The sequence below is a fragment of the Podarcis vaucheri genome, assembly GCF_965113315.1.
Source record: "Podarcis vaucheri genome assembly, chromosome: 9".
Lineage (NCBI taxonomy): Eukaryota > Metazoa > Chordata > Lepidosauria > Squamata > Lacertidae > Podarcis > Podarcis vaucheri.
In genome coordinates, this window is record NC_138767.1 from 17,401,866 (window position 1) to 17,428,032 (window position 26,167).

At 43.6% G+C, this 26,167-nt stretch overlaps 1 protein-coding gene and 1 long non-coding RNA gene across 2 annotated transcripts in view; one reads left to right on the plus strand and one right to left on the minus strand.

The window, feature by feature from the left end:
* Positions 1-7,578: 7,578 nt before the first annotated feature.
* Positions 7,579-26,114, minus strand: LOC309540171. The gene is made up of 3 exons (XR_014223095.1): positions 25,993-26,114; positions 20,046-20,169; positions 7,579-11,166 (listed from the first exon to the last, which is right to left on the minus strand). It is a non-coding gene; the product is annotated as an uncharacterized lncRNA (long non-coding RNA).
* The window catches only part of CCSER1 (coiled-coil serine rich protein 1), a 726,914-nt gene continuing 724,105 nt past the window's right edge, over positions 23,359-26,167 (plus strand). The window contains exons 1-2 of the mRNA XM_082236373.1: positions 23,359-23,772; positions 25,898-26,027. The gene's annotated coding sequence lies outside the window, so the exon portion shown is untranslated. The remainder of the gene's footprint in view (positions 23,773-25,897; positions 26,028-26,167) is intronic.

A 26,167-nucleotide genomic window follows, 5' to 3' on the forward strand; every position in this document is an offset into this window, starting at 1 on the left:
TGATCTGATGCTTCCAATGGCCCCTGGGAGATCTGTGGCATCTTATGGCTCCCCAGGGCCCTAGGACTGCAGGGTAAACAATTTCTAAATGTATTTTTATATTTGCTGTGTGCACACAAAGGAAGGTTGGGGGGTTAAAAGTATCCGTTAAATAAGACCAGGCCCTTTAATTACATGTTAGTTTTTGGCCTTGATATTTAGACACGGGTGGGTACCGTACTTCCCCCTCCCTGCCGACCTTTCTTGCTTGATTTCCTCAAGGAAGCAAATAAAATAACGCTGTCAAATATTTGTCCCATGCAGATTTTTTTAATGCTTCAGGCTGTACAGAAGTTAGGGTCCAGCCCCTTTCACCACCCCAACTGTAATTCTGAGCTGAGCATATTAAGCCGGGCTTCCGCTATATTTCCTGAAAAGGAATAGTCTGCAATTTGCCGTTTTTCATTAACTGACTGTAGTTCTCCCCTGGTATCTTCTTGAGCAGATATGATGAAATAGACAAGCAGAGCTGAGCGGTGCTGAGTCAAGCGCCTTCCCATTTATACAGCCCATGAATGAAGATAAGTTGCGTCTTAAGGAATGCACGGCACCAGATCCATCACATCCCAGGGAAATGCATATACTTGCCTCCTGGATGCAGTGTTTAAATTATAAATGAACTATAACAATTTAAGTATCCCCTATGAATTAATCTGCTATTGCATCCAAACAGCCCTGATTATTACAGTCTCGTTTTGTGCATATATGGACACTGCCCATTTGTGTAACATAATCAAGGGGCAACATTCATCACCAGACACTTTAAAATAGTTTATTCTGGATTCACGTACAAGGGTGGAAGATGAGCTAATAAATAAGTGGGCTTCGGAAAAAATTGCTATGCACCGCCATAAGAAATATCCACTGTTTATTCTGCCTGTTTAAATTCAGAATGCTATTGCGCCCTTATCCATACCACCCTTAATTAAAGCTCAATCATTAATTTTAATTATAAACCACCCCGTTTTTAGGAGTCAATGTTCAGCTGCATTCCCCCCCCCCCAGATGCCCCCTGGCTAAAATCTACAGCTCAGGTTTTCACCTGAATATGTTAGCGAGACGTATTTCTTCTGTGGCACAGCACTAATGTGTGCAAGACTATAAGATGCCAAGGAGTGCGCACATAAGCAAAAGAGAAGATTGCGTTTCTGGTCCTAGGAGCTAAATGCTGCTGTTTTGTTTTGAAGACAATGAGAGCTGGAAAGGGGAGAGAACGGATAACCAGAGAGACGAGAGAAACCCAAGTCATAAGAGGAGAGGAGGCAAGCAAGCAAGTAAGCAGTGGAGCATACAGGGCTCTGAAACATAGGATTTTATGAGCGGACGGAGGGAGGGCAAACATTCACAATTGTTGAGGGAAGGAAAAATACAGACCTAGCACACCCTTCATTTAACTTCAATGCCTCAGTGGTAGATGGAGGCTGTAGAGTGCAGCAGCATTTAAGGAATTGTGCTTCGTGTAGAGTCAGTTGTAGGAATCAAGGGAAGTGTTATGAGGAGAGCAACCTTCAGCGCATTGAGCACAAAAGTAAAGTGTAAAGACACAAGCCACACTCACACCATACATTTGAAGCATGATGATACTACTTGCAGCAGTCATGACCTCCTCCAAAGTATCCTGGGAACTGTAGTTTAAGGGTGCTGAAAGGGGTTAGGAGACGCCGAAGTCCCTGGGAAGAAGGACTGGTTGTTAAATATACCGTATTTTTTGCTCTATAAAACTCACTTTTCCCCTCCTAAAAAGCAAGGGGGAAAGTGTGTGCGTCTTATGGAGAGAATGCAGGCTGCGCAGCTATTCCAGAAGCCAGAACAGCAAGAGGGATTGCTGCTTTCACTGCATAGCAATCCCTCTTGCTGTTTTGGCTTCTGAGATTTAGAATATTTTTTTCCTTGTTTTCCTCCTCCAAAAACTAGGTGCGTCTTGTGGTCTGGTGCGTCTTGTAGAGCGAAAAATACAGTACATTCTAGGCACACTTTGCCTAGTCTATGCATTTTGGTTTAGAGAACTGCACTGCTTAATTTGGAGATGTGATGTTTGAAGGGACGACTGTGTTTTGGGCCATGTATTCTTTGAAGAATTAGATAGATTTGCCTTTAAATGAGAACTGAATTGAGCTCCGCCCCCATCCCTTCCCAGAACCACCAAGAATTGTGACAAGTGCAAGGTTCCATCTCCCTGGCCCATTCCCATGCCACAAACACTGCCAGCAACCAGTAGAAAATAGCATAATTCTAACTTTCTTTGTGTAGCAATAATAAGCCACTGTCTCTCCTCATCATGATTCATTTTATACACATGGCTTGATTTAATGATGTATAGAGTACAACAAGGCTCTAGCATTTTTATGTGATTATATACTCTCTTGTCTGTCTCGGAGTTATTTTTTGCCTTACATATTTTTAACTTGTCCTAAGATTAATCATTGTAATGGTGATTGACATCATAAAGATGTCCAGCACGGCAAACGATGAATTGTCGGTTCAGTTGGATATGTTTCTATAATTATTTATTTATTTCAAAATCCTGCCCTGTTTTCCTTTCCTTTCTAAATGAATTCAAAGTGGCTAATGAAATTGCATAATAATAATAATAATAATAATAATAATAATAATAATAATATTGAACAATAAACACAGTGATAAAAGCAAACATTCCAATTGACCAGGCTTCTTATCCCTGTGCTGAATACCATTCTTCCATTGAGGAAGAATGTCCCCTTCAGACTTAGCTAATCAACTTGTCAAATTGGGAGTGGCATCAGTCCATATGAGACATCATTCGTTAAGGAAGTAGGTCTCCAACCCTGCATATTTCTGCAAGTTCCTTTGCATGTTCAGAAATGAACACTCTTACAAACAACAAAAGAAGCTTCCTTATACTAATTCCGATCATTGATCCATCTAGGTAAGTACTGGCCACAACTGATTGGCATCAGCTCTCCAGAATTTAAGAAAGGATTCTCTCCCAGACCTACCTAGAGGTTCCAAGAACTGAACCTGGGACCTTCTGCAGACGAAACAGATGCTCTCCTGCTGAACTACAGGCCCTTCCCCATCCTTTCAGGTTACCTGAAAATAATTATTTCCTGTGACCTGACAAAGACCTTTTCAAGGTACAGCTGAGAAATTGTACCAAGGCCCCTTCCTCCTCCCCATCCACAGACATGCTTTCCGATTTATCTTATGTGTAATTAGAATGAAACTGCCTGTGAAAAGATTCATTATCTTTCCTTTAAGGAGTGAACATGCTAAAGATTATGTGAGTGTATTTTTCCTAGTAGGGGGTCTCATCTTTACACAAACTTGAAGGCAGAGAAGACAACTGTAGTTCTTATCTTAGAAACAAGCCTGGGAATTAGCTTTGGAAGCTGAGATTCTACTTCTTTCTTCTACTCTGGGAGATGAAGTGAGCCATGCTAAAAAGAAAGTTTAACAGGTTTTCTCAGCAAGCACCAAGGAACCACCTCTGTATTGTTGACAATTTAAACTCCCGAGTTAAAAAGATGCGGGGGAGACATTACACTGGAATATTTTTACACCTCAGAGCTGAACATACACATTGTAAATAATGACTGCACTACAGTGATTTGCTAAGGAGATGCTTGCTACTGCATAATAAATATCTAAAATGAGATCATTTTTATCCAATTATTTTTGTTCATTATATTCAAGCCACAGTCGTAAGCACATTTTCTAGGGGCTAAATCTTATTATACTCAGTGGGATTTACTCCTGAGTAAACATGTTGAGGATTGGCATCCATCTGCCTCTAGAGACAATGGAATGTACCTCCGGGAGTGAAGTCAAACCACTGTTAGCAGGACCAAAATGACCTTCCTAGGAAGCAAGCCTTGGCAGTATGTCTTGGGCTGCCCAGACGACAAGACCCCCTCTCAGCCTCACTGATGTGGTGCAAAAAAAGCAGTGCATTATGTTAAATTGTGGGTGAACATATCAGACAACACAGCGATTCTTCAAAGAGCTCTTGTTTATTCACAGGCCAGAACAGAACAGAACTGAAGGGTTCAGCCAGCCTGCTTATATAGTGCTTCACTACAACGCAACTGTAACAACTTTCTGTAACTATCCAATCACTGAACGTCACTTTCAATCCCTTATTTGCATATGTGGACCTGAGTGAAAACTATCTACAGTATTCCCCTGCTGGCCCAGGGTGAGAACTTCAGTACATAACACATTACGTTTGGCATCAGCTTGGCTGCAGGAGTTACCAGAAAGAGATGTACAAGCTGCTAGGTAGGAGAACAATAGCCAGAGTAGTGTGGGTGAGCTGAGCTGGGACCAGGCTGGAAGATGGATACACAGAGGTATGCTTGCTCTATGCTGGAACGAAAGCTGCAACTAACGGAGAAACAAGATCTGTTGGTGTGTTAATGCTATGAGCCCATCCCATCTTATGCTCAGGCTGTAAAGATGTGGAAATAAAACCATATATCCCAAAGTCTTTGCTGCCCCTCATTCCAGGGAAACCAAACTCTGGGTAAGCGCTGGAACCCCTGGGATCTCACACTACTCTGAGATTTGGGTAGTGCACAACAATAATTTCTTCGTCTTTAAGTTGCCATGAGACTTTCTCTTGTTTTATATACAGTTTATGGATTTGATCAGATTGTTTTATGCTGTATTTGAAGGTTGTTTGCTGTTAGCCATCTTGGGCACCATTGTGTGGGAAAGGCAGGCCGCTCATTTAAATAAAACCCATGATAATATACAAACCTTGTATCTGTTTCCAAGCACAGCCACTGTGGTGGCAGATGTCTCTGAAGGAGAATGCAACAGCCTCCCTTATTTCCATCAACTCCCAACTCCAGAGGCAACTTGACTTGGAGCCATCATTTTTGGAATGTCTTGTTAAAACGATCAATTCAGCTTTATCATTAAACAACTTGGATCTTTTCCCATTGTGAAGTATCGATGGCAGAAACTTCCTCACCATGAAAAGAACCCACATGGTCCTTTCAGATAAGTCCTTCCCCCCCCCACTAATTAAAGTGGGGGAGAAATGGGTGGTAATTGCACTCACTCATTACTGGCAAGACGCCATGTGTGGATCATGAAATGACATATCTCCTCCTGTCTATTTGTGGAGCTTGTTTTTACAAACTCAAGTTAAACTCTCTTTCTCTCTCTCATACACACACAACACAACAACCCCACATAATATATGTAAGAATACTATCTGTGTCAGAAAAAAAACGAAAACCAGTGTTGTTATCTTTAGGGGGAGTTATAATTATTTTTCCACTAAAGGAAAATAAGGCCAAGAAGCTTGCTTTTATGCCTTTCTACATCGTTGCACTCCAGCTCGTATTTCCATTCTCATATCCACACTTCAAACAAAATGCATTAGCACTTCTGCCACCGTCCGCTCCCCCTCCCCTTTTCACACCATTTAGGGTGCAAAAGTAAGTCTGAGGCTGACAGTACAGCCTAACCTCCAGTTTTAGTCAAACACAACCTAGGTTATCGGAGCTAATTCAAAAATCTTCACATGTGTGAGCCCTGTTGGGAAGTTTAGCAATTTCCCTCCCCCAAGACACACACACACACTTTTGGTTTTGCATGGGAGGAAAGCACAGCCTGTTAGTGAAACGATATGAGATCATCTTTCTGTCTACAGCAAGGCAGCACAGAGGAAAATGGAGCTATTTCTACTATTCACAGGAAAATGACTTTCTATTGTATGTGATTCTACATTGTGTTCCCACGTGCAGTTTTTTTTTAAAAAAAATCTCAAGACTTTTTATTCATAAAAGGTCCTGTTAACGAAATTCAGTTTAGCATTTTGTCTGCTATTGTTGTTTCTAATTCTCCGGCAGCAAACAAAATGGGATGTAGGAACAGTGGCTGGAGATACTGGCTTTTCACCCATTTCATTTCAAGCAGTATTTAAGGCAAAGGGAAAATAGGCTAATTGCATTTCCACCTGAAAATAAGGTTGCTGTCAAATTTTAGAAATAAATGAAATGTGGCAACTTGGCAAGGACTCCTGGAGGGATATAACAGCACGCACAGGAAGTGTTGAGAGAAACTTCTTCCCACACTGAGGCCTGGAATGCTTCTCAAGTTCTCCTCATCTAAATTGTCCCACAAATTCTTAATTTTATATGGAGCATTGTGCATGTACAGTTTGCCATAATGCTTGCTCTTTCAGTTTCTATGAATTTGCACATGCACATCCTATGGCTGTGGGCATGCGCATTAATAAAACACAGCACAAATTCTGGGTACAGTTGCACCAAGATTCTTTGAGTGTAGGTTTTTCCCCAGTGCACAGGAGTGTATATGCACATTAGGAAAACACTGCAGGAAAAAAAATTCTTGGTCTAGTGGTACATGCAATCACACAATAAGTTCTCCCTTGGCTATATTTTGTCTGTCTTCGTCTATTTTTCTTTCATTAAGTTAAGGTAAAGGTAAAGGGACCCCTGACCATTAGGTCCAGTTGACTCTGGGGTTGCGGCGCTTGTCTCGCTTTATTGGCCGAGGGAGCCGGCGTACAGCTTCCGGGTCATGTGGCCAGCATGACTAAGCCGCTTCTGGCGAACCAGAGCAGCGCACAGAAACACCATTTACCTTCCCGCCGGAGCGGTACCTATTTATCTACTTGCACTTTGACGTGCTTTCGAACTGCTAGGTTGGCAGGAGCAGGGATTGACCAATGGGAGTTCACCCCATTGCAGGGATTTGAACCGCCGACCTTCTGATCGGCAAGTCCTAGGATCTGTGGTTTAACCCACAGCGCCACCTGCGTCCCTTCATAAAAGTTATATACCACTAATTGTAAGGGGTAGGGGTGGGAATTCTATGTGTATATCAATGATGTACAGAGGCCAAAGGATGAAAATTCCCTGAAGTAATTGAAAGCTGGTCTGGATCCAATTCCAAAACGAAGTTTAGAATAAACTTCACATTAATCTGGAATTTGGAAGGTGTGGAATAAAGAGCAGAGTGAACCCATAGCACAAAAAAAGGAAGAGAAGGGGGAAATCCTCTCTGACTGATGTGGGCTTGCTCTGAAAGCCTAGCACACTGTTGCTGCCCTCACTAGCTGTCCCCTTCCTCTCCTCAGTGCAATGACAACAACTAGTCAGTGAAAATATGCAGTAGTAATCCAAATGGGCCTCGTCATTGCAAATGTTGCATCAATGAATGGGAGGCAGCTGTGCACATGCATACCCTGTCCTCAACTTCCCTATGCGTATTGTCCTCTACCTTCCCCATCTTGAGTGGGAAAGGGTGCAGGAGGGGCCCTATTCATATTCACTAGTCAGTGGCAGAGTTACAGGTGAAACTAGAAAAATTAGAATATCGTGGAAAAGGTCATTTATTTCAGTAATTCAACTTAAAAGGTGAAACTAATATATGAGATAGACTCATGACATGCAAAGCAAGATATGCCAAGCCTTTATTTGTTACAATGGTGATGGAATTTTTCAAGCTTCACCTGTAGCTGCATGGGCACCGAGAGCGGTGGCTCATGCTACCGTGCCCAGGGGCGGCAGGGCGAGCCCCCCTGCGGTGTGCCTTTTTGTCACACCCCTCAGAGATGGCACCTGAGGCGGACCGCTCCCACCACCAGCCCTTCCTACACCCCTGACTAGAGTGCAATGCCTTCCTGCGTTGCAGGGGGCAAAATTGGATGGCCTTTTGGGTCATTTTCAATTCCACAATTCTATGATCCGGGAGCTAATCATGGTCCCCTGTGCAGAGGGTTCTACTTGCATTCCAGGGGCTTTGAAACTAGGACCAGAGTCAAATGTAGCCCAAAGGCTACAGGTTACCTACTTGGGTCCTAGACCACAGGAGAAGAGGAAGTGGGCAGGGAGAGAGTCCAGCAACTACCCTTAAGGGAACGCAGCACCGATTGGATCCCTAGCATGGCCAGAGAGCTTTCAATGCAGGGATGTGTTCAAATATCTGCACTCTGACATGGTAGTCCAAGGATGGTTGTACTGTGTGGGTTTCCCCCCTGAATGTAGGCATCAGCCTTGCACCCAATTATGAGACTCAGCATCCTGATGTTCAGCCCATGTTATCTAGATTACACTGTTCAAGAAGCAGAGGGGTGAGCTGTGTGTAAGAGGTGCCTTGAAAAGCTATGTTTCCAACGTATAATTACCTATACTTTTTTGTGCACCTGCTGAGGTGAGAACCACTGCTTTAGCAGGTAGATCTGCTGGCATGACAACTCTTACAGAAGCATTTTTTAAAAAGAAAGAAAGAAACCCACAGAAAGGTGTGTTCTCTTGCCAACAAACAAGGCATAACTCCTCTTTATCATACAACTGTTGTGATTTTTGCTTGATAATACATACTGGAAGCGAAATCTACCCACTGCAGAACATTCCATCATGTAAATAGGACATATACACTGAGCAAGTGAAATGTGGTATGGCAGCTGAAACTCTATGTCTGCAACATCTCGATGAGGAAATGCAAAACCTTTTGTTCCAGGGAAATGAATGTTTTTCAAATCATCGTTCTGCAAGCGAAAAAGTCACTTCTGCCAGACTCACTACTGGTGGATGTAGTGAAAGGAAACCGGGTTTCCAAAACCAAATTTTCTTTTGCTCTGTGTAACCTGTCTGCCTCCCCGCAGTCATCACCTGCATTGCACTGCTGACTCACGTTCAGCTTGTGATCAGCTGAAACACCTAGGTCCTTTCCCCACGTACTGCTGTAATTTGACTCGTAAGCGAGTAAATAAACAAAAGAGCACATAAATTAGAGCCATGCAAATGTGCTTTTTATGTTCCTTGCTCTGGAATTCTGGGTGATCCCATCTGCAATACCAAAAGCAATGTACCTTGGTTTTAAGGCAGAATCACAGAGCTGGGTAGGAGCCCTGTAATGAAGGGATTTCAACTAAAGCATCCCTGACAGAGGGCCACTGAACCCTTGCTTAAAGACCTCCAAGGACAGCGAGTCCACCACCTTTCGAGGGAGTCTGTTCCGCTGTGAAACAGTCTTACCATCAGAAAGTTTCTCCTGCTGTTTAGTCTGAATCTCCTTTTTTTTAACTGGAAGCCATTGGTTCAGATTCTACCCTCTGGAGCCGAAGAAAACAAGCTTGTTCCATCTTCCATGTGACAGCCCTTTAGATATTTGAAGATGGCTATCATGTACAGAAACGTTTACCAAGTTAAGAGAGCATTTAGGAGCACAAATCCATGCAGCTTACCATTGCCCGAGGGACACAAACACTCACGCTTTTTAATTTATTTTTTTGTTAATGAACACACATTTAATATGCTGGTGCAGCTTACAAGTGGCAATGCTTATTTTCATGTCCGCATTTTTTTGTTTAATAACTATGCTTAGGAGTTATTTGACTAAGCTTCCAGGCATATATGCATAAAAACGAAGGCATGCAAATGTTAAAGCAGGACTGTTGACACACGCCTGTGTAGTTTGGCGCAAGGTAGCATGGAAGAAGGCTGTTTTATTACCTTTATGCAATTTCAAGGTTGTCATGATAACTATGAAAATCTTATTCTAGGCCACGGCAAATAGGGGCAATAAATGTCAAGCAACCCTATTGCCATAAATTACCGGCAGCTCTGCAGATTTTGCAGGGCATTTGTGCATTCTGAGTTGCTGGATGCGGCGGATGTGACACGGAGACGAACTTCTTTGAAAACCTGCGAATGCCCTTGAACCCAGAAGCCAGCCTATAGGTTACCACCGCAGCATGCAACCATCAAGACTTTCTGTCCTTTTGAAAATAACGGCACAGGGAAAGCCAGCGTTTGATGTCACTCTCTGCATGTCTATGCATAGGGGAAACATCAATGGTGAAGCTATCTAGGATGACATTACAAAGCCTATCAGGCTCCCCGCTTCAGTATACATAAACTGGTCACCAGCTGTGATCTAGGTGAGGGAGGGGGAGCGAGAGAGCACACACTAGAGCATCAGTCTTTGTGCCTTCCTCTGAGGTCCCCACACTGAGCATATTCAATACTAAGACTGCTGTTGAGCTGCTCTAGCCAGTTTTCAATGCCTTAAAAAAAATGGGGAAAAACAAAACAAAACATAATATTCTTTAAAATGCCAAGGAATTTCTCCCACCTCAATTTGTCTCCAATTCAACAGGTACCGCAAGTTTTTTTAGTGCTTCAAAAATGTACAAAACCTCTTTGACTAGATATGACAGTGCCCCCAAACAAACAGACGCAAGTGAACTATGCCCATTCTAAGCGCATTATGCCAATGTCTGGCTTCTGAGAAGCAACTGGCTGCAATCCTGCATACATTCAAGCTGCTTAACAGCCACTGGTTTCAACGGCATTTAAGCACCTAACTATGTGCAGGATTGCAGGCTGCTGCAGTTATCGGTACCCAGCCAAAGATGCAGAGATGCTTTCCTTCGAGTTGTTCTGTATGCCAAGAGATAGCAGATATTTCTTATTTACTGCTTTGTCTCTGGAGAGCCTTCTGTAACTTGAATACTATCAACAAGACCTGACGGTTTCTAATCTAATTAACATAGCGTCTGCTGCTGCTGCTGCTGCTGTTGCTATGCCTTTGTTTCAAAAAGGAGGAAAGCTGACTATGTAAGTCAATCCCATCCATGCAACTTTTTAAGCTTAGTTTGTTTAAAGCCTCCATGGTGCTACAAAAGGTCCTGGATTTCATGAGGGCGTCTTTCCCCTGTGACATTTAAGGCATGGGAGGAGTCCCTGCAATACAGTTCCTTCTTATACTGCTGAGATTAGCACAGAGACATGGCCCCACCCACTTTGGGATTGGCCACCACCCACCACCAAATCCAGCCCCACCCATCATGAATGTGGTCCACCCTACTCACATTTCCCCAAGGAAAGGGAACCTTCAATTTCCCCACCCCTGTTTTAAATGTAGTATTGCACCCTGACTTCACATCCCTTCCTACTAAAGGGATATGGTAACGTGCCCATTTTAGAGAAATAGCTACCTTCTTACCTTGGTAATCTTGGACCTTTCAGTTTCTCCTTACGGGTATCTCTTCTCATCTCTTATTCCCTGTGGACCAGCCATCAGACTCTGGTCTTGGGGGAGATGAAACAGGCTCCAGTGTTTGCAGGTCCACTCAAGACAGACCAAGGGGTGGATCCGTCTCCACTTGCAAAAGGAATAGTAAATCCCAATTGTGTTCAAGGAGCAATAGTGGGGTAGGAGAGCTGGGGGGAAAACACCTGGCAACCAATGCGCCTCTTGGGTTTCAGATAATACATGGGTAAAGGTAAAGGGACCCCTGACCATTAGGTCCAGTCACGGACGACTCAGGGTTGCAGCGCTCATCTCGCTTTACTGACCGAGGGAGCCGGCGTAATGTGGCCAGTATGACGAAGCCACTTCTGGCGAACCAGAGCAGCACACGGAAACACTGTTTACCTTCTCGCCGGAGCAGTACCTGTTTATCTACTTGCACTTTGTGCTTTTGAACTGCTAGGTTGGCAGGAGCTGGGACCAAGCAACAGGAGCTCACCCCGTCGCGGGGATTTGAAGCGCCAACCTTCTGATCGGCAAGCCCTAGGCTTGTGGTTTAACCCACAGGGCCACCCACACCCCTGGGGAGACTAGTCTAAAAATCCACGTACATGGGTAGATTACTCTAAAAACCCAGGGACACAAGTAATGTATTTAGTATTAACTTTGGAGGTGTGGGACACAAGTAATGTATTTAGTATTAACTTTGGAGGTGTATACTTGATTCTGACCAAACTAAAATATAGATCAGGAGCGAAAATATACATCAGGAGGCTTAGCTTGGCTTTACACTCTTCCGCTTCCCCAAACTATTTTTTCCCCAGTGACACCCCTGAACAGTCTTGTAGACACTGGTCTGGATGTGATGTCAATGCCTGGATGGAGGAATCTCCTGGGAACTCTATATATTCTGTCCTGAGTTTCATCATGGAAAAAAGGGAGGATTCAATAATGGGATAACAGCCAAGGATGATGCACTTCTACTTTTCACAGAACCATTTCCCTTCCCTGTGTTACTTCCCCTTGCATCCTAACCTTGGCCCTTAACTCCACCCCAGGACATCTAGAAACAAGCTGTTCATGCTCCTGAGTGGATGCAGGAGTGATCACAAGTAAATAAAGTCTACCTGGAAGAGACAATAACCTTCCCCACATCAAAATGTGGGAGCCTACCTGGGCAGCCAATTGCTGGTTCAGGAGTAATCTCTGCAAATTGTGCAGATGGGTGGGAGACTAGCATGAGCTGTATTTCCAATACATATAGGCCACTGGCAGTCAGATGGGCTGCCTGGCTGCATTAGAACTGCAAAAGAAACCACCTGGAAATATACGTTTCCAAAAGCTTATCTTCATCCAGAACACCAAGCAGTTGACTGAAACAGACATCATTGTTCGACTCAAGAGAGATGCAAGTACGCAACCAGATTTTAAACATTCCTTTGCTTGTAACAGCTAAATAAGTTGCTCCTTTAAGGAGTTGATGGAGAATCTTGTGATGGTTCAGAGGTCTGCTGAGGTATGTAGATGCATTATGGTTGCAAACGGAGAACTGTAGAATTAATTACTGCATTGTTCAATAAACACTAAAATGAACACTGGTGCCATCAAGTCAGAGACTCCATAATACTACACTGATGATGATAACCAAAACTTATACTCCACCTTTTTACAGTAATATACAAAGCAGCTTTCCCCTATGGTTCAGGTAAGCTGTGCACTAATTTTTTTGAGGTGTCATATGTACATATATGTTCATAATGGTTGTCATATCAGACTAAGACTGGGCTGATCCAGGGTTCAAATCTCCACTCAACCTTGAAGCGCTCTCTCCAAGTCACAGGCTATCATACCCTCAAGGCTGTTGTGCAGATAAAATGTCTGTGTGCTTGTGTCTTTTTGCCAATGTGGAATTCAAGCTTCACCAAATGATCCATTTAATTCACAACAAATGTGTGGTTATTGCTCATCTATTGTGTAGGATCCAAACATCTCCCATCTAGGAAATCCCATCTCTTCATTATAGAGATGCAGCATTTTGAATGACTGGGAAAGTGCAATTGTATTGCTGGGAATATGGGACATTTTGGCCTGGCTGGAGAAGCCACAGTGATCTAAAGTGCAGTCAGGAATGTGGTTCTATGACTGCAACAACCCACTTCTGTTTGCACTTTGAATGCTGAGTAAATGATTGCTGCTGCTGAGTGTATGTAGAGTTTCTCTCAGCTGCAGAGTCCATTGCAATCTGGAGCACTGTTGGGAGTATGGATGCATGGATATCACACGAGAGACACCTTTTGCACACTGCTAGCGGCAACACTGAGGATGAGCAACACACCACACTGCCATTGCAGTTGCACAAAGCTGTGTGATTCAAAAATCAGTACACATAGATGGACTGCCGCAGTCTCTGGAACTGGCTAATCTTCCTCCCTCCCTCGTCAGTTGCAAACGCAACTTGGCAGCTCTTGGAGGAAACTTCAGACTTTGCCTAGAGACTTCAGCTTGAATGGTCACAGAGCTCTGTGGCTGATAAACAGGGCTGTAGAAAGCAAAATTAAAACTCTGCAGCCAGGGGATCAAAGTTCTGAGGCGGGATAAGCTGAATTCAGTGAACATTATAAACCATGCAGCTCAGTACAATTTCCCTGTGTTCTCCTGCACTGAAGTTCTATCTACTCATTCCTCTCCCCCCCCCACTGATGCATCTCACTGCCTGAAGGGACAAAAATATTATAGGCATCGCCATTGCTTATGAACAAGTGCCACAGAAGCAAAGAGTTATGCAGAGGGAGTGCTTGAAAGGACTGGTCTTTTCTGGGCTGGGGATAGGTGGGTAGGGATGCTATATTAACAACAAGGAGGATTAAGACATATAGTGTGGTGTGAAATGACAGGGATGGGTACAGGATCGTGGAAAGAAATGGAGTATAGCAATGAAATGCTGCGGTGGAGTACAAGGTTATTTGCAGAATACCCAGAAACCGAAATACCCTATGTCATTGAAGCAGCTATTTGAAAGCTTTTCTAATAGCCTGGCTTATAGCTTTGGGGCTTTCTCTTGGAGTTTTCAGGCTTAGGTGTCACCTTCTTATGAATGACAGCATTTCAGGGTCACTGGATTTGAAACATCGTCATTACAAGACAACTGAAATGTACTTCAAAGATTCGCCCGCCAGCAAAGAGGTGAGGCTGAACAGGATTCAATGGCCTAAGTCACTGGGAACTGCAAAGAGAGATGTGGAGAAACTGGGATTTTCTGGTGGCGAGAGGGTGTTTTTCGTTTTTTGCATGAAAGATGCATGCAAAACATTGAAAAGCACATTTTACATAAATGTGCACATTTTACATACAAAATTCACACTAACAGCATACAATGGGATGGAACAGAATGCAACAAGACAGGATAGAGACCTATGACTGAGTACCAGAGAGACTAAAATGGGGCAGAATAGATGCCCATCCCATTCCTGTATGGGTCTGGGTTGATTTTGTTGCAGAGTTATTATGCCCTCTGCTTGCTTCCCCATTACTGAAGTGACCTCTCACTTGACCTTGCAAAAAGCACAGGGAGAGATGTTCTTGCTTCATCTTTCCTTCCTCTTGTGTTTTATCTGCCAAGACATACTATCATGTTATTTATAGATATACTACTAGGGGATATGTAAGCAAAACATCTGATGCATACACATCTGTTTGATGAATCAGACTTCACGGCTTCTGGAAATAGGAGGTGTGAAGCAAGATCGTATCTGCCAGGCCTGACGGTCTGGAGGCTATAAAGCTGGAAGCAGTGAAGTTGTAAGCAAAGTCAGTGGACAGGAGAGACAGTTTGAGAGTATCTCAGCCTGTTTCCAATCAACAGGTTCCTCAGGGTTAAGAGCTAGCTTAGAATCTTCATAGGACTAGGTGGAATCCTGTTTGCCCTTTGTGTCCGTTGACCACCACTGAGTTCATATCAGCTACCCAGCCTTCCAGCTATCCACAGGGCTGAAGCACTGTGAAAAGCAAGCCAACAGGAAGCCTATCACTGTGGCACAGACAATGAGGTTAAGAATGGATGATTACCCCTGTGGTTGTCCCCCAAAAGTAGTAAGAGCTTTTGAAGTACTCCAATCAAACCAAACTGTTTTTACTATTAAATCATTTTGGGATGCTTTATGGGAAGCACTTAATTAGTTACCAATAACTGCCTCTCCTCATATGAACCTATCTGGACCCTTAAATCATCATCTGAAGCCCTTCTTTGTGTGCCTCATAGAATCATAGAGTTGGAATAGACCACAAGGGTCATCGAGTCCAATCCCCTGCCAAGCAGGAAACACCATCAGAGCACTCCTGACATATGGTTGTCAAGCCTCTGCTTAAAGACCTCCAAAGAAGGAGACTCCACCACATTCCTTGGCAGCAAATTCCACTGTCGAACAGCTCTTATTGTCAGGAAGTTCTTCCTAATGTTTAGGTGGAATCTTCTTTCTTGTAGTTTGGATCCATTGCTCCGTGTCTGCTTCTCTGGATGCCTCCCCCAAGGGACATCCAGAGAATGGCAACACAAGAAAATGGCCTTTTCTGTGGTGGCTCCCCATTTGTGGAATGGTCTCCCTAGGGAGGCTCACCTGGCACCTTCGTTACATATCTTTAGGCCCCAGGCAAAAACTGTGAGGGTTATAATACAGGTCCTGAAAGACCTACATTGGCTCCCGGTATGTTTCTAAGCACAATTCAAGGTGTTGGCGCTGACCTTTAAAGCCCTAAATGGCTTCAGTCCTATATACCTGAAAAAGCATCTCCATCCCCATCGTTCAGCCTGGACACTGAGATCCAGCTGCTTTTCTGTATGCATTTATAATTTTATTCTAACAAGAGCCCCACCTTAGGCCTCAGACAAGCTCCACATGGGCCTGTCCCCATTCCGTCAGAGTGTCTCCACCAAACTCAGTTAGTGCTAAACCTTTAATATACAGTGGTACCTTGGTTCCCAAACAATGAAAACCGATAAGAGTTCCAGTTTTCAAATGTTTTTCGGAAGCTGAACGTCCGATGTGGCTGTCGGCTATTGTTTCCAGGGCACCTGGACCAATCAGAAGCTGCACCTTGGTTTTCGAACATTTCAGAAGTTAAATGGACTTCTGGAATGGATTAAGTTTGGTGCTTTTGTTTTTGCTATTTATTTTGCATTTTTGTTTTTGAGGCTTTTTTGGTTAATTTGTTTTTGTGACTGTGTGGAACCCAGTTCAGCTACTGATTGATTGATTGTGTGACTGCGGAAATGGATAAAAGCCCCCCATCCAAACAATGACTATCATCAGTGCAGGCAAGAAGGGAAAAAAATATTTTTTATCATCTACAATATTGTCTTATATATTTTATAGTACAGTACATTGGTTATTGCTTTCATTTTATGGATCAGTGGTCTCATTAGATAGTAAAATTAATGTTAAATTGCTGTTTTAGGGGTTGTTTTTAAAAGTCTGGAACGGATTATTCCGTTTTGCATTACTTTCTATGGGAAAGCGCGCCTTGGTTTTGGAACAGATTTCCGGAACGGATTAAGTTTGAGAACCAAGGTACCACTGTTCTTTTTCTCATGCTGATGATTTGGCTCATGGAATTGTCACCTGAAAAGCAGGTGTCTCCTTCTCTCAATCGCAGCACCTGTGGCCTCAAAGACCTCCACAGAAGCTAAAGATTCTCCAACCTACACAAATGGCTGCGAGCTTGTTGCGTACCAGTCATAGCGAAAGGCAGGTTTGGTAGGTCACCAGAAAACCACCCTGTCTGCTAGGATGATACGCAGGGACACTGAAGTGCTTCTTATTCCTGGATCAGTTCGAATCTGAAAATGGTTAACTTTGATTTGGCTATTGTGAAGTAAGTGGTGACTTTGGCTTTGATATTATGCAGTGGATCAAGTAAGAAGGCCTTTGGAAGGAGAATGCAGGGCGGTGAACTTAATGGTTTACAAAGCAGCTGACCAAGCTTCTTGTGGTCAGTAGATAAAAGGCTCCGGGAACTTCTAATTTAAGAAATGTAATTTCATGTGTGCAAATTCATTTTTAGAAACAGTTCTCTGCGCAAGTTTCTAAAGTTGTAAGCACCCGGGAAACGCTTTTTAAAACACTCGTCTCTCAACCTCCTCTTTCATGTTCCTTACATCTTGCATTATGCTGTGCTCCAGCCTCCCACAGCCTGATATGATTCAGTGGATGTTACATAATCTATGTCAGATTTATTATTCAGTAATACAAGGGAGAGGGGAACTGAGCAGCAAAATGAAGATAGGAGAAAGACGGGAGGGTTACTGCAGGTTAAGTACCTCTTAGAAAAGAACAACAGGAACCATTTCAATGGAATCAGTCTCTTTAGAGAGAATTATATGTGTGGAACCTGATTGCCTGGAGAGTGGAGGAGTGAGACCCCGACCCCACCGAAGTCAATGGGACTTTCATGAGCTTCAGTTTCAGTGGGGTCAGAATTTCACTCCACCTTTTAAACCACAATGCATTTTTAAAACCTACACCTCACCTATATTTCACAGTAATTGCAGCTGTTTTTACTCAAGGCTGCTTCTCTTTGCACTTTATAAATGCGGCATTATTAGAATGAGTGACACTTCAGAGTCTACATGTAAACAAAAACCTATTCTATGAAGGGTTTAGTTTTAGAAGCATAAACACAATGGGTTCCTTTGGAGACCTGTGAATAGCTGCCGTGTTTCCTTCAGCTCATGAGCATGCCAGGGAGCCACTTGGGTGCACAAATCATTCATACAAGAAATATTTACATGTATGCACATCCAACGGCTGTATCAAACTTAATGCTTAAACTATGGTTTAGGTCTGTCTTCCACACACTGGTATCCTCCAGATGTTTAGGGCTACAACTTCTGTAAGCTCAACATCAAAAAAACTAAAATCATGGCCACTGGTCCCATCACCTCCTGGCAAATAGAAGGGGAAGAAATGGAGGCAGTGAGAGATTTTACTTTCTTGGGCTCCATGATTACTGCAGGTGGTGACAGCAGTCACGAAATTAAAAGATGCCTGCTTCTTGGGAGAAAAGCGATGACAAACCTAGACAACATCTTAAAAAGCAGAGACATCATCTTGCCGACAAAGGTCCGTACAGTTAAAGCTATGGTTTTCCCAGTTGTGATGTATGGAAGTGAGAGCTGGACCATTAAGAAGGCTGAGCAAACCTATCCATTCTTGAAGAAAATCAGCCCAGAATGCTCACTGGAAGGACAGATCCTGAGGCTAAGGCTCCAATACTTTGGCCACCTCATGAGAAGAGAAGACTCCCTGGAAAAGACCCTGATGTTGGGAAAGATTGAGGACACAAGGAGAAGGGGACGACAGAGAAGGAGATGTTGGACAGTGTTCTCGAAGCTACTAACATGAGTTTGACCAAACTGCAGGAGGCAGTGGAAGACAGGAGTGCCTGGCGTGTTCTGGTCCATGGGGTCACGAAGAGTCGGACACGACTAAACAACTACAACAACCTCCGTGCAGCTGATGAGAGTTGTAGCCCAAAACATATGGAGGGGAATCAGCTTACAAAAGGCTGGTTTAGAGTTACATGTACGAACCTCAGACTTTTGACCTCCTCCTTCATCAGGTGTGGGCAGGATGCAGATGGGGACAGGCAAATCTGTCAATTTCCATTACTCATTTTTTCAGTCTTAAGTTCAATTCTCCACATTTCCACACCGGTTTGCATTTTTTCCTGTGATATTGACAACTCAACCATTCACTTCATGCCAGTTTGTAGTGTCCTGCAAATACTGTTTGAATGCCTCCAAAATATCCACAAGTCTTAAGAATTCACTCTATTTCATTTATATATGGGCTTGCAGTCCCACTAAACGATTCTCAGCATAACAACACAACAGAAACAATATTACAACTCCTTTGGTTCTTGGTGGAACCATCAAGAAATACACACACACACACACACACAGAGAGAGAGAGAGAGAGAGAGAGAGAGAGAGAGAGAGAGAGATGTCTTTATATCATGTTGAAATTACTGTGGCCAAATGACTACATTCTTTGAAATTGTAGTTTTGAGTGCCTGCCATGTTGAAAAGCAACATTTTTCAGGACACAACTGCAGATGGAACCCTGATCCCTTGGACTGGAATAGTCAAAAGGAACTAGATTGGTTAAGTCACATAATTGCATACCTTAGCTATGCATTGTGTAAATCCCTGGTCAGAAGAAGAAGAAGAAGAGTTTGGATTTGATATCCCGCCTTTCACTCCCTTTAAGGAGTCTCAAAGCGGCTAACATTCTCCTTTCCCTTCCTCCCCCACAACAAACACTCTGTGGGGTGAGTGGGGCTGAGAGACTTCAGAGAAGTGTGACTGGCCCAAGGTCACCCAGCAGCTGCAGGTGGAGGAGTTGAGACGCGAACCCGGTTCCCCAGATTACGAGACTACCGCTCTTAACCACTACACCAGAAGAACCAGAAGCTAAGTGAGCAGTAACTTCTGCAACTGGCTTTCAAGCCCTTCTTGTAACATTAGAAGAAGATGGAGTATTGTGCCTAAACAGAACATATTTAGGAAGTGGGAGGAATTCTCAGCAATATTTAGAAGATCTTTCTTGGACACAATAAATATTAAAATGCAAAACAAAGACAAAAACAAACAGAAAGGTAGCAGATAAAGGAAAATAATTCTGGCCTAGCTTTTCCCCTGACACGATACTTTTCTGTGTACAGAGATGTTGTGTGTATATGAGTAATATTCTGCCGTAACAACACAGGAAAAATCCTACTGTATCACATCAATGGTCAATCTGATTCAGCAACCTGTTTCGTAAGTGGCCAGCCAGATACCTATTGGAATCCCTTAAGTGGGACTTGAGGGCACAGGTGTTTCTCCCTAACAGTTGGCATTTAATGGCATAATTGTCTTTGAACCTTGACGAGTATCACGGGGGCGCCAGTTCACAGCAGACTGACCACCTGGGTGAGAATTTAGCCAATGTCTCCAATAATTACATAATAAATACCTATAAATGTGTGGGTGAATATTGCGGAAAATGATGAGATAGCCAGCAGCATTGCCAAGGGGATTCCATTACTGCTACTTTGCCATGAGGTGAGCATGCAGGTCCATTTTAATTGCCTCTGTTTCTGCACAATAAAGTTGTATGCAATTTTAAATATGCGTCACTGTTGCCAATTTTAAACATCTCTCTTACATTTATTAAACAGATCAAAAGAATATACAAACATAACACCCCCTCCTTCCAGCTGAAAATTCCAGTACAAATGTAAAGTTAATGAAGTCACTAGGGTACTGAGATGCATAAAAGTTAGACATACAATCTCAGAATGATCAGGGCCTTGAGAAATCATACACAGTCATTCGTGGTAAGCAATTGACCTAAGTAGGTGTGATTTTCCTGTGCCAGGAATGATTCATTTCATTCAGGGTTGCAAAATGAGACTCATTCAGCAACTGGCAAAAACTGAGAACAAACAAATATCACTTCTCCTTTTCTTAATTTTTTTTTTAAAGCTTCCTTCCCTCACCCCCACTCCTGAGTGCAAAAGCTCGAATTGCAAACAGACTGTGTGGAATCTGGAATGATGAAAGATAACATTAATTTATGAATCATGATTAAATGAGACTCTGAGTTCATTGTCTTTGCCATCTGCATTCACAATGGTAAAAACATCCAAACTTTGTTTTATTTTTTTAAAAAAACCTTAAATAATTTTCACTACTGCCCTTGTTTATTTACTTATTGCTGTATATGCAACATTTGAGTATATGAAACAGAGAAGGCAAAGTTTGCTGAGCATTCCCGGAATCTTCCGCACTATATCAGTTTGGTGTAAGGCAATGCTTTTAAGTTGGTCTAAGACAACAAGAACTACAAAATACACAAAACAATATTTGTAGGTGGACAAGCATGGATGGCTTGCCTAATAAAAGACCACCTATTTTGCCCTTTATCAAACCAGATTCCACTGCATCTATAGCATTTTTTCCTAGGGAGGCTATTTTGAAATGTGCTTACTGGGAAATAAATGCCACTGAACTCAGGGGAATTACTTCTGAGTAAACATGGTAGGAATTGGGCTGTTCACTGCCCAAAGCCCTTCATGATGTCAGTGATCCTTACAACATCCCTCTAATGTTGGCCAACATTATGACCTAATCAAAGTTGGGTTCAATTCCATTCATGTCGGCAGAATGTAGGTATGACTAGCTTTGGCTAGATCAGGGTCAGTGCTGTGGAACTTTACAGAACAACAAACACAGAAAATATTTAGGGCCCTGCCACAAAGAGCTTACAATCTGAATTCCAATGGGGACGAGATATGGTGAAGAGATGGTGGTAACTGGGGAAGAACATGTAGTTTCACATATTTCAGCTTGGTTTGGTTTGGATTTCCAGTGGAAAATCTTGTTCTTTTTAATGACTATGATATACTCGTGTCTTATTTCTTCTCTACCCAGAAACGCCCGGCCAAATTTCTGCAATGAAAGGAAGCTGCTGTGTGGTTCTATGAAGAAAAAAATCATTTCCAATAAATGACATCCATTCTGGTATGTTGGTCGCTGATGCTGTGGAATGTGGGGCAATGCTTTCAAAACAGGGATGGATGACCAACTGAAGAAGAAAATGGTTTTCTCCAGATAGGGGGAAGCTATAACAAATTTTGTTTGCTAAGAAGGGTATATGGTGTGTTAAGGGGTGGATAGTACCTCTGTTGGGGGACGCATTGTGTTCCTTCTGGGGTAATTTGTGTACCTTTGGTCCCAACCCTGCATTTAGCTCTCACCTGTGGCTCCTGGAAGCTGTCAACATGTGACAGAGGCCACACCCCAGGAATGGCTTTAACTCAGGCATAGGCAAACTCAGCCCTCCAGATGTTTTGGAACAACTCCCACCATCCCTAGCTAACAGGACCAGTGGTCAGGGATGGTGAGAACTGTAGTCTCAAAACATCTGGAGGGCCGAGTTTGTCTATGCCCGCTTTAACTGGCCAGTTAAACCAGGTGAGGGTAGCCAATGTGCCTCAAACCCTCAGTGAGTTAGGGACTTCCCCAAATTGCATGTGGACTGAGCGGATAAGACCAATAGTGGGTCCAATGGTCAAGAAGGCGATTACTACACATGCTGTAGAGGGAAGTGAGGGGCAGATGGGGCGCATCAACCTGGAAAGTTAGCCCCACCAGAAGAAGGAAAACTCTGATCGTAAACCTCCATTGCCTTGCCAGATATCTTCAGGAGAAGTAAAGGCTAAGGAGTAAACCCTATACAAAAAGACATTTGGGTGGCACCTTGAGTGGCAGGCAAGCTGGTGCCAAATGTATTGCTGTGGTTTCTTTTGGACCACATCAGTGAGGCTGAGATGGAGGTCTTGTCGTCTAGGCAGCCCAGGATCTCCATAAATACTACCCAGTCTTGTGCCCCAGGGAGGTCACTGTACAATGCTGCTAATGCAGTGGTTTGACTGCACCCCCAGAGGCGTACTCCATTGTCTCTCGAAACAGACAGACGCCAACAACAAGGAAAAGAAAATGACTGTTCAAGGGTTGAAAGGAAGATTTGTCAAATTTAACATCTTTACATGAACGCCCCACCCCTGCAAAAAACACCAAAAACTATTACCTTGGCCATACCTGGGTGCACATGTTTTATCGATGTTAAACTTTTACAGTGGTATCTCTGGCTGCGAACAGGATCCGTTCTGGAGGCCCGTTCGCAACATGAAAAGCCCGCAACCTGAAGCGCCGTATCTGTGCAGGTGTGCAGCGCGATTTGGTGCTTGTGCGCACGTGCAAAGTGCAATTTATCACTACTGCAGTGAAACCCGGAAGTAACCGTTTCTGGTACTTCCGGGTCGCTGCGGGATGCAACCTGAAAAAACGTAACATGAAGCAAACGTAACATGAGGTATGACTGTACTGTTAAGCAGCACCCATTTTGTTATACATTCTGAGCACCTATGAAAGGATTGGAGTGAGCTGGAAAGTACACTGATGGCTCCTGGACCAATCTCTGGAAAACAGAATGGCTCCTGGGGATGGGGGTCAAATTACATGTAACTTCTTTTGCTCAAAATGGCCTGTGATGGTGGCCAAGCCAGGGAGTGGAGGGGAGGTTCCTTTTTAAAAAATAATATTATTATTATTAAACACACATTCACACCCACACTGTTTCTGTGGCTTTTTTCTCCCTCTGATAACCAATGTGGTAGAAAAGTTGAGAGTGCAGGATGAGGCCCTGGGGGGGGGGGACAGGTTATAAATCCCCACTCAGCCGTGAAGCTTACCAGATGACCCTGGGCCAACCTCTCAGGGTAAGCTACCTCGCAAAGTTGCTGTGTGGATAAAACAGGGAGGGTTGGAGAACCATGTACAGGACCCCGGAGGAAAAGGCGATATACAAATGTTATAGATAAATAGCCTTGTTGGAGGTTAGGAAATATCAAGATACAATACAGTTGCCTGCATTCCTCCCAGAGGTGAACAGCAGCTACTGGAGGAAGGTTATTTTGGCTTAGGGGGTGATGCTGAGGGAAGGGTGTTTTGGGGTTTTTTTTAAGCCATTTCTTTTCTCTGCCTGGGCTAATTCCCTGACTTTAAAGAGCCCGATCCTCTACATGTCTACTCAAGAGCAAGTCCTCTTGAGTTTCATGGGGCTAATACGCAGGAAACTAGGAACACGGACTGCAATCAGTCTTCTCAAGCTGCTAATAGGCTTGAGGTAAAATCAAGTAAGTACCTGTTAGAACTGTGCTCTTAATGGCCTCTTGAAATTCTCTGCCCTATTAGTGGGCAAAGAAGTTGGGTGGGTGATTTTACCAGAGCGAGGAGAAATTCTTCAACCATTTATTGCTGGGGTGTGTGTGTGTGTGTGGGCTCACCATTAGCAGTGGGAGTAGCAAACTTTTTATCCTTGTAACCTAACGTTGTTTTTTGCGGCTGCCAATGACAACAGAAGCAAAATGGCCGCCATTTTGAATCCTCCAGAATGTCCTCGACCTGGAGTCCTTCCAAGGCACTGTGAGGGAAATATGGTGGCCATCACACACACACACAAAAAGATGGTGAGGAATACTTGGGGGATTTTTTTAAAGCAGCTTTTTATGGCTTTCATTTTCTGAGGGGAGGTGGGTGAGAAAAAGAAAATTCTCAAAAAAAATCTCTTCATGGTTAATAATATTTGGGGGGGGGGGGATGGACAGGGAAATGTGTGGGGAAAGGATTAACTGGTCTGCCAACCTCAACCCTATTCCTCCTGACCCCATTCTCCCCTTCCTCCTAGATTGTTTTTAGGCAAAGGAAAATATATCTGGAGAACTGACCATGGATCCCTCACATCATATTTAGTCTGGCCTGTGAATTGCAGAAATTGCCCATGCCTGCTTTGGAATAAGGAGCAATATTGGTAGCAACATATACCAATACATTTGTGCCGGGAGCATATGCGGTGATAATTATTGAATGCGCTGAACTAGTGCACTTTTCCTCAGCTGGCGTTTGATTAGCTTTTCTTGTAGCTGCTTCCTGGTTAAGGAGGCTTTTTTATAAAAAAAACCACCACACCTCCCTCACTTATGTACACATGCATATAAAACCCCAAGAGAGAGAGAAGACAAGGATAGTAAACATCCAAAGGTCATACAGACGCTGTTGTCTAGAAATTTTCTCTTCCCCTCGCACGGCCTGCAAAACACACAGACACACACACACCTGTTTCATTCAATGGTTTTGGAGAGGAGGAGTGGGAAATCTGGCGCATTCAACCTGCCTGCAAATTTTGATACTTTTTGCTCATGCAAAATATGGAAGGGTAAAAAGACCACAGCTTTTCACTCTGTTTCCACACCATAAGCACATTTAACCACCCTGCCAAAGAATCCTGGGAACTGTAGTTTAAAGGTGCTGGGAACTGTAGCTCTGATGGGTAAACCTAAGCTCCCAATATTGTTTGAGAGTATGTGTGTGCTTTAAATGTATGGTGTGTATGCAGTCCGGATGAATTGATTCCAAAAAATCCATTACCCTTTACTCCCAATTTTGAGGCTGTCCTTCATACAAAATATGGAACAGGGTGGGGTAGGGGGGAGGAATATAGCTTTTCGCTCAGTTGATCCCAAACAACTGCTGTGGTTGCTGCATTGGGCTTCATGGTCACAACAGATCAATGCCGGAGAGAATGGCCACTCGCTGCATAAACCAGCAGTACAATCCTGTAAATATCTGTCAACCCAAGGAGTTCAGTGAGGCTTCTTGCAGAGTAAGGCTAGCTCTGGGTATCGCAGCCCAAGTGTGTGAGCCTCAGCTCCTTCCAGGTGACCTTGACTATGAAATGGCAAGGGCACAAGAAGGTCATACCATTTTATGCCAGAGCTAATTTGCAACAACCAGCACCTTTCAGGTTTACTGGATCAGAACCAACCTACAATAGCCAGCATCCTCAGGTTTCCCCGGCCACACACAAAATGACCATCTTTTATTCTGGAACAGCTCACTTAACCCCTGCCTAGTCCTCAACTCGCAATCTATAATGTGGATTATTAAGAGTATTCCAGGAACACACAAACACACCTAAACCCTTTTTATAACCACCCTGACTGGAGCAAGCCTATGAAGGAGCAACTAATCTGCATTAAGTATATTTCAGAGTGCACTCCTCAAGTGAAGCTGCCCAAAAGGTGTTAACCCCTCCCGCTTCTCTTTTAAGGATTTGCAAAGCTCCTGATTTTAGCACGGTAAAAGGAAAATGCAAAGAAGGCAGACACGAGAAAAAACAAACACGCAAACACACACACACACACACACACACACACACACACACGGGTTACACTGATTTGCTGGTCTTGGTTTCTTCTGCAGCTGTTGAAGCTTCTGCTGTGGCTTCAAGAAAAGGGAAGGAGGAGGCTGGCCTGGAATCAGGAAGAAGAGAGCAAAAAATAATAATAAAAATGAACCTGTTCCACTCTCTGCTGACTCAGAGCTCAGAAAGGTGAGGCTTTCTTAAATCCTTCCTGTCAATCCCCTTCTTAAGAGGCTGATCCTGCGCTGGCGGCTGCTCTCCCCTCCCAAGCCGGCTCCGCAGTGCACTCCCAGCGAGGAGGTGGCACCGCGCAACCCCGCATGCAACGC